Source organism: Oratosquilla oratoria, chromosome 34 (assembly GCF_046742065.1).
Source record: "Oratosquilla oratoria isolate Oo_2021 chromosome 34, ASM4674206v1, whole genome shotgun sequence".
NCBI classification, from domain to species: domain Eukaryota; kingdom Metazoa; phylum Arthropoda; class Malacostraca; order Stomatopoda; family Squillidae; genus Oratosquilla; species Oratosquilla oratoria.
The window spans coordinates 43,177,490-43,184,989 of NC_134810.1; the positions used below are offsets into that span (position 1 = coordinate 43,177,490).

General features: G+C 44.0%; 1 protein-coding gene across 1 annotated transcript in view; it reads right to left on the minus strand.

The window, feature by feature from the left end:
• LOC143018275 (neuropeptide CCHamide-1 receptor-like) overlaps window positions 1–7,500 on the minus strand; it is a 217,005-nt gene that overhangs the window by 18,702 nt on the left and 190,803 nt on the right. The window lies entirely within an intron of this gene.

A 7,500-nucleotide genomic window follows, 5' to 3' on the forward strand; every position in this document is an offset into this window, starting at 1 on the left:
AAGGGAGGTGAGAGGAAGGGGGAGGGAGGTGAGGGGGGAGGGAGTTGGGCTGGAGGGATGAAGGGGCATTTGGCAGAAGAAGGTTGTGATACTACTGAATTTGACTACGATACCAAGACTTTCTCGATTAGTTTAAGACTCCTACTCCATTAGATATTTAATTCTTTGTTGTAAACCAAGTGGTTCATCTTGTAGCTGCAAAAGGTTTTCTTTCTCCTCTTAGACTTCACTCAGTACCACGATACCCCAGCTGATTTACTTCAGTTCTTCGTTCAAACTCAACAGCTACAACTCTACGTGCATGATTTAACGTTTCAAGCATATACCGACGTCTTCAGGTCTTTCATGTCCAAGACTTAGATCTGCTCTGACTGTTCACACATAGTGATACAACTCGTAAGCACAAGAAGCAAATCGGGTGCACCTTTAAGTGACCATGGTCCTATGATTGCAGTGCTGTCAATGAAGGTTTTTGAAGAGTTGTGGCAGCAATCTCACCTCCTTGCTCCTTAGTGGGATACGTCTTGCTGCATTGCTTTTGAACCGGACAGTGGTGAGATGGGGTCAAGGATGGACTTCCGTCCACAAGGGGCTTAAAAAAAAAAAAAAAAAAAAAAAAAAAATGGTGTTGGATGGTTATATCCCTTATAATGGGGAAGAGGGCTATTGGTATATGTATCCACGTACGTCTTCGGCGCCATCTTAGTCAATATATTCGATGGAGCCCGAATATCTATAGCGTGCCCAATGGTCCACGCCGTCATTACGGCAATACTCCCGTATATTTATGAGGAATGCCCCTGTTCGCCACCATGGGCATGTCATTTAGCAATGGATCCTGGAACTGTGCGTGCGAGCTGACCTTTGTCTCATCTTTAATGTCAGGCTTATTTGATATGGCAATCCAGCAGAGATTTTAATCCATATCGATATAGCTCTTGTAGTCAAAATGACACTCAAGTCTAACCACCATATCAAGGATACTTACAGCCTTCTTAAGATTTTGTTTTGTTTCCGCAGGTAAAATATTATTAATCTATTAAAACGATATACGCTAGACATGATCAGTATGAATGTTTGCTACTGTGTTAGTTTGATCACGTCATGCCAAGTCCTTATGTCCAGATCTCGATTTCTATTTTATTACACCATTGATATCATGTGTATATGTGTGTTCTTTAGATTCACTGGCAAATGGACGAGTTTTGGTTGTCCAACCTTTTTTTTTTACTTATACCTCCCGTTCCTCCCATTCTGTTTCCTCCCTTCTTCCCCAACCTTTTTTTTTACTTATACCTCCCGTTCCTCCCACTCTGTTTCCTCCCTTCTTCCCCAACCTTTTTTTTACTTATACCTCCCGTTCCTCCCACTCTGTTTCCTCCCTTCTTCCCCAACCTTTTTTTTACTTATATCTCCCGTTCCTCCCACTCTGTTTCCTCCCTTCTTCCCCAACCTTTCCCTACATCTTCCTCCTTCCCTTGCTCCATATTCGAGTCCTGGTCTTCAAAACATTTCCATTCTTTAGAACGCAGCCTTTGGCGCCTTGATGACATTGCAGAGGCCAACTTGGGAACGAGGGGGAGCGAAGGACAAAGGAGAGAGTAGGGGAAGCTAAAAGAACAAAGGGGACGATTGGTAGGGGACGACTGGTAGGGGAAGCAGAGGTAAGGAAGGACAGGGAAGAAGAACAAATACGTAAGGGGAAGGAAGAGAGGGAGAGGGAAGGAAGAGAGGGAGAGGAAAAGAAGCAGAAATGGGGAACAGATAAGGGAGGACGTAGAAGAGATAGTGGTTGTGTTAAAGAAAAAAAAAGGGGGGGGAGGGGGAGGGATGTAGCAAGAGCTGAAACTATCAGTTGTTTTAAAAATCGATTAGACAACTTTATGGATGGGGATGACAGGTGGTGATGGATACGGAGCTGCCTAGTGTAGGCCTTATGGTCTCTTGCAGTCTCCTTCATTTTTATGTTCTCATAGGGAAATGCGTAAAATGCTCACAGTATGTCAGGAATACAAGAGGGAATACATGTCATTATTTCAATTTCGATTCGCATTTTCACTCAGAACCATCGGGCCAAGGGAAAGCGAGAAATGTGAAGTAGATAACACAAGAAAGGAGGAAAAGAACATAATGAAGGTCTCACGCCATGAGATGCTTAGTGGCGACCGTGTACATCACGTTAGTCCTGAGTTTCCGGACTGCTGGGGCGATTGGCAATGACCGGTAGCCCTTAGAGTTTGGATTACCCTTCCACTTAGTACACGAAGAGAAGGGAAAGAGATAGAATAGGGGATAGAGGATAGAGGATAGAGGATAGAGGAGGACAAGAGGGGGACGTGGAAGGAAAACTGATCGAGAAAAACGGAGTTGGGTAATTTAGGTTAACATATTCAAAGAGTGAGGGGTGATCTAATAGAGGTGTTCAAGTGGATCAAAGGCTTTAACAAGGGTGATGCAAACAAGGTCATCATATTAAACAACAGGCCAGGACTCGCAGTAATGGTTATAACCTGGGCAAATTTAGATTTAAATAGGAAATAGGCAAGAATTGGTTTACTAATAGGGTGGTCGACTAATAGGGTAGTAAGCGCTGAAACTAGCAGTTGTTTTAAGAAACGATTAGACAACTTTATGGATGGGTATGACAGGTGGTGATGGATACGAAGTATAGGACTTATGGTCTCTTGCAGTCTCCTTCATTCTTATGTTCTTATGTTAAAGAGAGGGAAGGTGGGAGGGAGGAAGGGAGAGAGGGAGAGTGGGAAAGAGGGAAAGAGGGAGTGAGGGAGTGAGGGAGTGAGGGAGGGAGGAAGGGCTTGCAATGAGAGGAGAAGCCCTTATGTCACTGATGGGGGTGCCACTTAAACGAATAAAGGGGACCACTGGTAGAATCCAGGCTATTAGCAAAAGTACCATCCTACAGAGATGAGGGGCGGTGGAAAATTGTCCACAGGAACAGAAGTGCCAGTAAATCACGTACGGAAGAGGAAGATGGGAAATTATCCACAGGGACACAAACACCGTTAAATCACGTACGGAAAGGGGGAGTGGGAATTTGTCCACAGGGACACAAACTCCGCTAAATCAAGTACGGATGGGGACGGTGGGAAACTGTCCACAAGAACACAAATACCGCTAAATCACACACGGAAGGGGGCATTAGGAAATTGTTCACAGGGACACAAAACGCCGCTAAATCACGCACGGAAGGAGGCGGTGGGAATTTGTCCACAAGGACACAAACACCACTAAATCACGGATGGTTGGAAATCGTCGATATACAGTCTAATCACTGTCGAGAAGAAAAAGTCCTGGAAAGAACCCCACCTCCCCATTCTCCCTCCTCCCCACTCTCCCTCCTCCCCATTCTCCCTCCTCCCCACTCTCCCTCCTCCCCATTCTCCCTCCTCCCTCACCACCAAAGATGTCAACGCACCACGCATGCGCGTTCTGAAGCGTCTGACGTCTCTTGTTTTTTCTGTCAACATTGGACCAAATCATTTCATTAAACCGTGTTATGAAAACCAGTCGTGCTGCAGAAATACAATTACAAATTAACTTATTATCTATACTGTCATTGCTGATATCATTATCATTACTATCATCATAACAACAAACGAGATTTATCGTTATCATTGTTATTGGAAGCCTTTGTCTCAAGCAAAGATAATATCCTGCAGGGTCTAATTACGGCCACGGCCATCATCTTGAAAGAACGTCGACAAAAGATCCTCATTAGGTCATGTTTGCCCAGGCTACTCAGGGGACAATGCGGAGACCAACAAACGCGAATATCAGGAGCGAAGCGAAGCGATGCCATCTCGACCAAACCCCTCCATGCCGCGTGGCACTTGTCCTACCCTACCGGGTGCCACCACAAGACCGTCTTGATCATTTCTCAGACATCTTCCCACTTCCCGTCACTGCGGTCCCGTCCTCAAAGGGAATGGGGACCATCATCCTATTCTCTTTGTATCCGTGGTTGTGAGGAACCTATTACACCAGGAGGCGATGAGCGGCTGGGGCCGAAGCAATCACCTTTGCTCCTATTACTATGCGCTTTGGGGATAGCTGGGGCAGGTGGCAGTGACTGCTGGGGATCGGAGAGAAGTGCGGGAATCGAACCACAACCAAGTGCTTGTGAGACCAGCAGGCTCCCGATTACACCACCACTGCACACAATGATGATAACGATGATGATGATGATGATGATGCTAACAATGATGATGTTGGTGATAACAATGGTGATGATAACAATGATAACAATGATGACGATAACAATAATGATAACGATGATGATAACGATAATGATGATAACGATGATGATGATAACTATGATGGTGATAACGATGATGATATTGATGATAATGATATCAATGATAACGATGATGACAACAATGATGATGATAACGATGATGATGATGATGATGATGATGATGATGATGATGATGATGATGATGATGATGATGATGATGATGATGATGATGATGATGATGATGATGATGATGATGATGATGATGATGATGATGATGATAAAAAATTTAATAACAAAAATAAAAAAAATAACTAAAAATAAAAAAAAATAAAAAAATAATAATAATAATAATGATAATGATAATGATAATAATTACAGCAATAATAATATAACAATAATAATAAAATAAGAATAACATTAATAACAACAACAATAATAATAACATGAATAACAACATCACAACGACAACTAATTACCGCGCACCCTTCAAACAATACCACAAAGTCATATCAAACCTCTCTATTATTAAACTATGCCCTGCTAAACACCGAATGTTTGAGTGTACAGATGACACAATGTTATATTCAATTTCGCGAATACTCCTGTATTTCACGGGGGGGTAAATGTTGAATAATGTAATGGCTGGTTTGTGGTTGTTCCGCTAAAATTTAATTTTCTTGTTTAAAATCTGTGAAAGGGATGTTTCTATGTCATGACCTGAGGGCAGTGTGAAGGGAGTGGGAGGGGTGTGAGGGGAGTAGGAGGAGTATGAAATGCAACATTTATACGTCTGCACTGAGGGTCTCATTACCGCTTAATGTTTCTTTAATTTAACCTATTAGCGTCTGGCTGCTATATTCGCCACAAAGATAAATATGAACAGGTAAATATAAACATATATACGTATGTGCACACACACGCACACATACACACACACACACACACACACACACACACACACACACACACACACACACACACACACACACACACACACACACACACACACACACACACACACACACACTCGAACTCAGATTCAACACTTCGAAGTCAGCAGTCCCCCTTGTTGTCGTTTTCTATTCTTCATCACAGAACGCGGACCTTTGGTTGATTGATTGATTGATTGATGAAAATTTTGGCTTGAAGGCCAAGCGCTGGAGCCGGTAGGCCATTCAGCGCATATCTATCAAATACAAATAAATAAATAAATTAAGTAAAACAGTAAAAGCAATAAGCACTCACAAAAACACATCAAAACAAGATACATACACAAGCAATCATATACACAATTTTACGTGGACGTTTGGGCAATTAGGCCTACGAGGGAGCTGACGGCCCTTCACCTGCATGCAGTCGCTACTTTTCGGTACTACTGAGAGGCAATTCCTCTTCTCCTCCATTCCCTTCATCCCTCCCCTCTCTTACTTCTTCTTCCTCTCTTCTTTCCCTCTTCCTCTTCTCCCCCTAACACCACCTCCTCTATCTCTTCCCTTCTCTCCCTTATTTCTCCTCCTTCTCTTCTTTCCTCCTTTCCTTCTCTCCCCCTAACCACTCCTTCTCTATCTCTTCCCTCCCCTCTCTTGTCTTTCCCACTCCTCTCTCTCTCTCTCTCTCTCTCTCTCTCTTCCTTCCTCTTCCTTCGATGTCCCTATACCTCATCTCCTTCCCTCGAGTCTTCTTTTCTTTCCTCTCGAAGTCTATCGGCGAAGTCCACGGCACGAAGTTCTTCTCCTCTGGAGGCCATTAGGAACCACCGGAACAACAACAACAACAACAACAACAACAACAACAACAACAACAACCAGCACCATCACCACCACCATAACCACAACCACCACCACAACCAAAACCATCACCACAACCACAACCACCACCACAACCACAACCACAACCACCACAACCACCACCTCCCCTTGCTCCCCTGTTCCTACTGCCTCCTTCCCTCTCGACATCTGTCACCACCAACTCCATCTTGTCTTTACTCTTCATCTTTCTTTTTCACTGACATCTCCACCACATACATATACACATACATACATACATACATACATACATACATACATACGTGTAATAAATCCACTTGGAAAATAAAATCAAAGGTGGCCGATATTTATTTTGTGAATCACGTGTTTTTGTGATTCGTTCGCATACATACACACATACATCCACCTACTCCTGGTCTTTCTCCTCTTCGACTAGCAGTCTCTATATCTTCCTCACCATCACCTCCCCTCATTCCTCTCCTCATCTTCTTCCTCCTCCTCCTCCTCCTCCCTCCTATTCTCGCTCCCTCTTCATCTCCACTCTGACGACTGTCGCCGACCGTTTTGTTGTCGTCCTTCCGATGTCACTTCGACTGATGTCGCGGTCGACCCTTCTCCTCATCGAGGCCATAGACAGGTCAGCCTTTCCAACACGGTGACGTCATCTACGTACTTCGATCGGGCCACGTCATATGTGTGTGTGTGTGTGTGTGTGTGTGTGTGTGTGTGTGTGTGTGTGTGTGTGTGTGTGTGTTTCATCTGCCTCGCAGTTTGTATTAAACCAGTCTTTGTCCGACTCTTTATCTTATCATATTTTGGCATATGGTTTTCCTTTGTGTGTGTGTGTGTGTGTGTGCGTGTGTGTGTGTGTGCGTGTGTGTGTGTGTGTGTGTGCGTATGTGTGTGTGTGTGTGCGTGTGTATGTGTGTGTGCATGTGTGTGTGCGTGTGCGTGTGTGTGTGCGTATGTGTGTGTGCTGTGTGTGCGTGTGCGTGTGTGTGTGCGTATGTGTGTGTGTGTGTGTGTGTGTGTGTGTGTGTGTGTGTGTGTGTGTGTGTGTGTGTGTGTGTGTGTGTGTGTGTGTGTGTGTGTGTGTTTTATCTGCCTCGCAGTTTGTATTAAACCAGTCTTTGTCCGACTCTTTATCTTATCATATTTTGACATGATTTTTCCTTTGTGTGTGTAAGTATTCCGCGGATTATTGCGATTATTGTGTAGTAGTGCACCATCATTAGTAAATTAAATCTTTGATCGAATGGGGGTTCGGGGGATTGCAGATAAAAGCGTGAGAACATAAATATCAACATAAGTGGTTGAACTCGTCATTGCCTCCTTCCTACGCAGGAACCAGCGCTTCTTTCCACGAGTCTTTGTCAGAGGATTAACAATAACTTCGGACAGAAAGTCCACCCCCCACCCCCCACCGCGTCTTCATCCCATTTCCGAAAGAAGAAATACTCTGATCACAGTCAACAGATT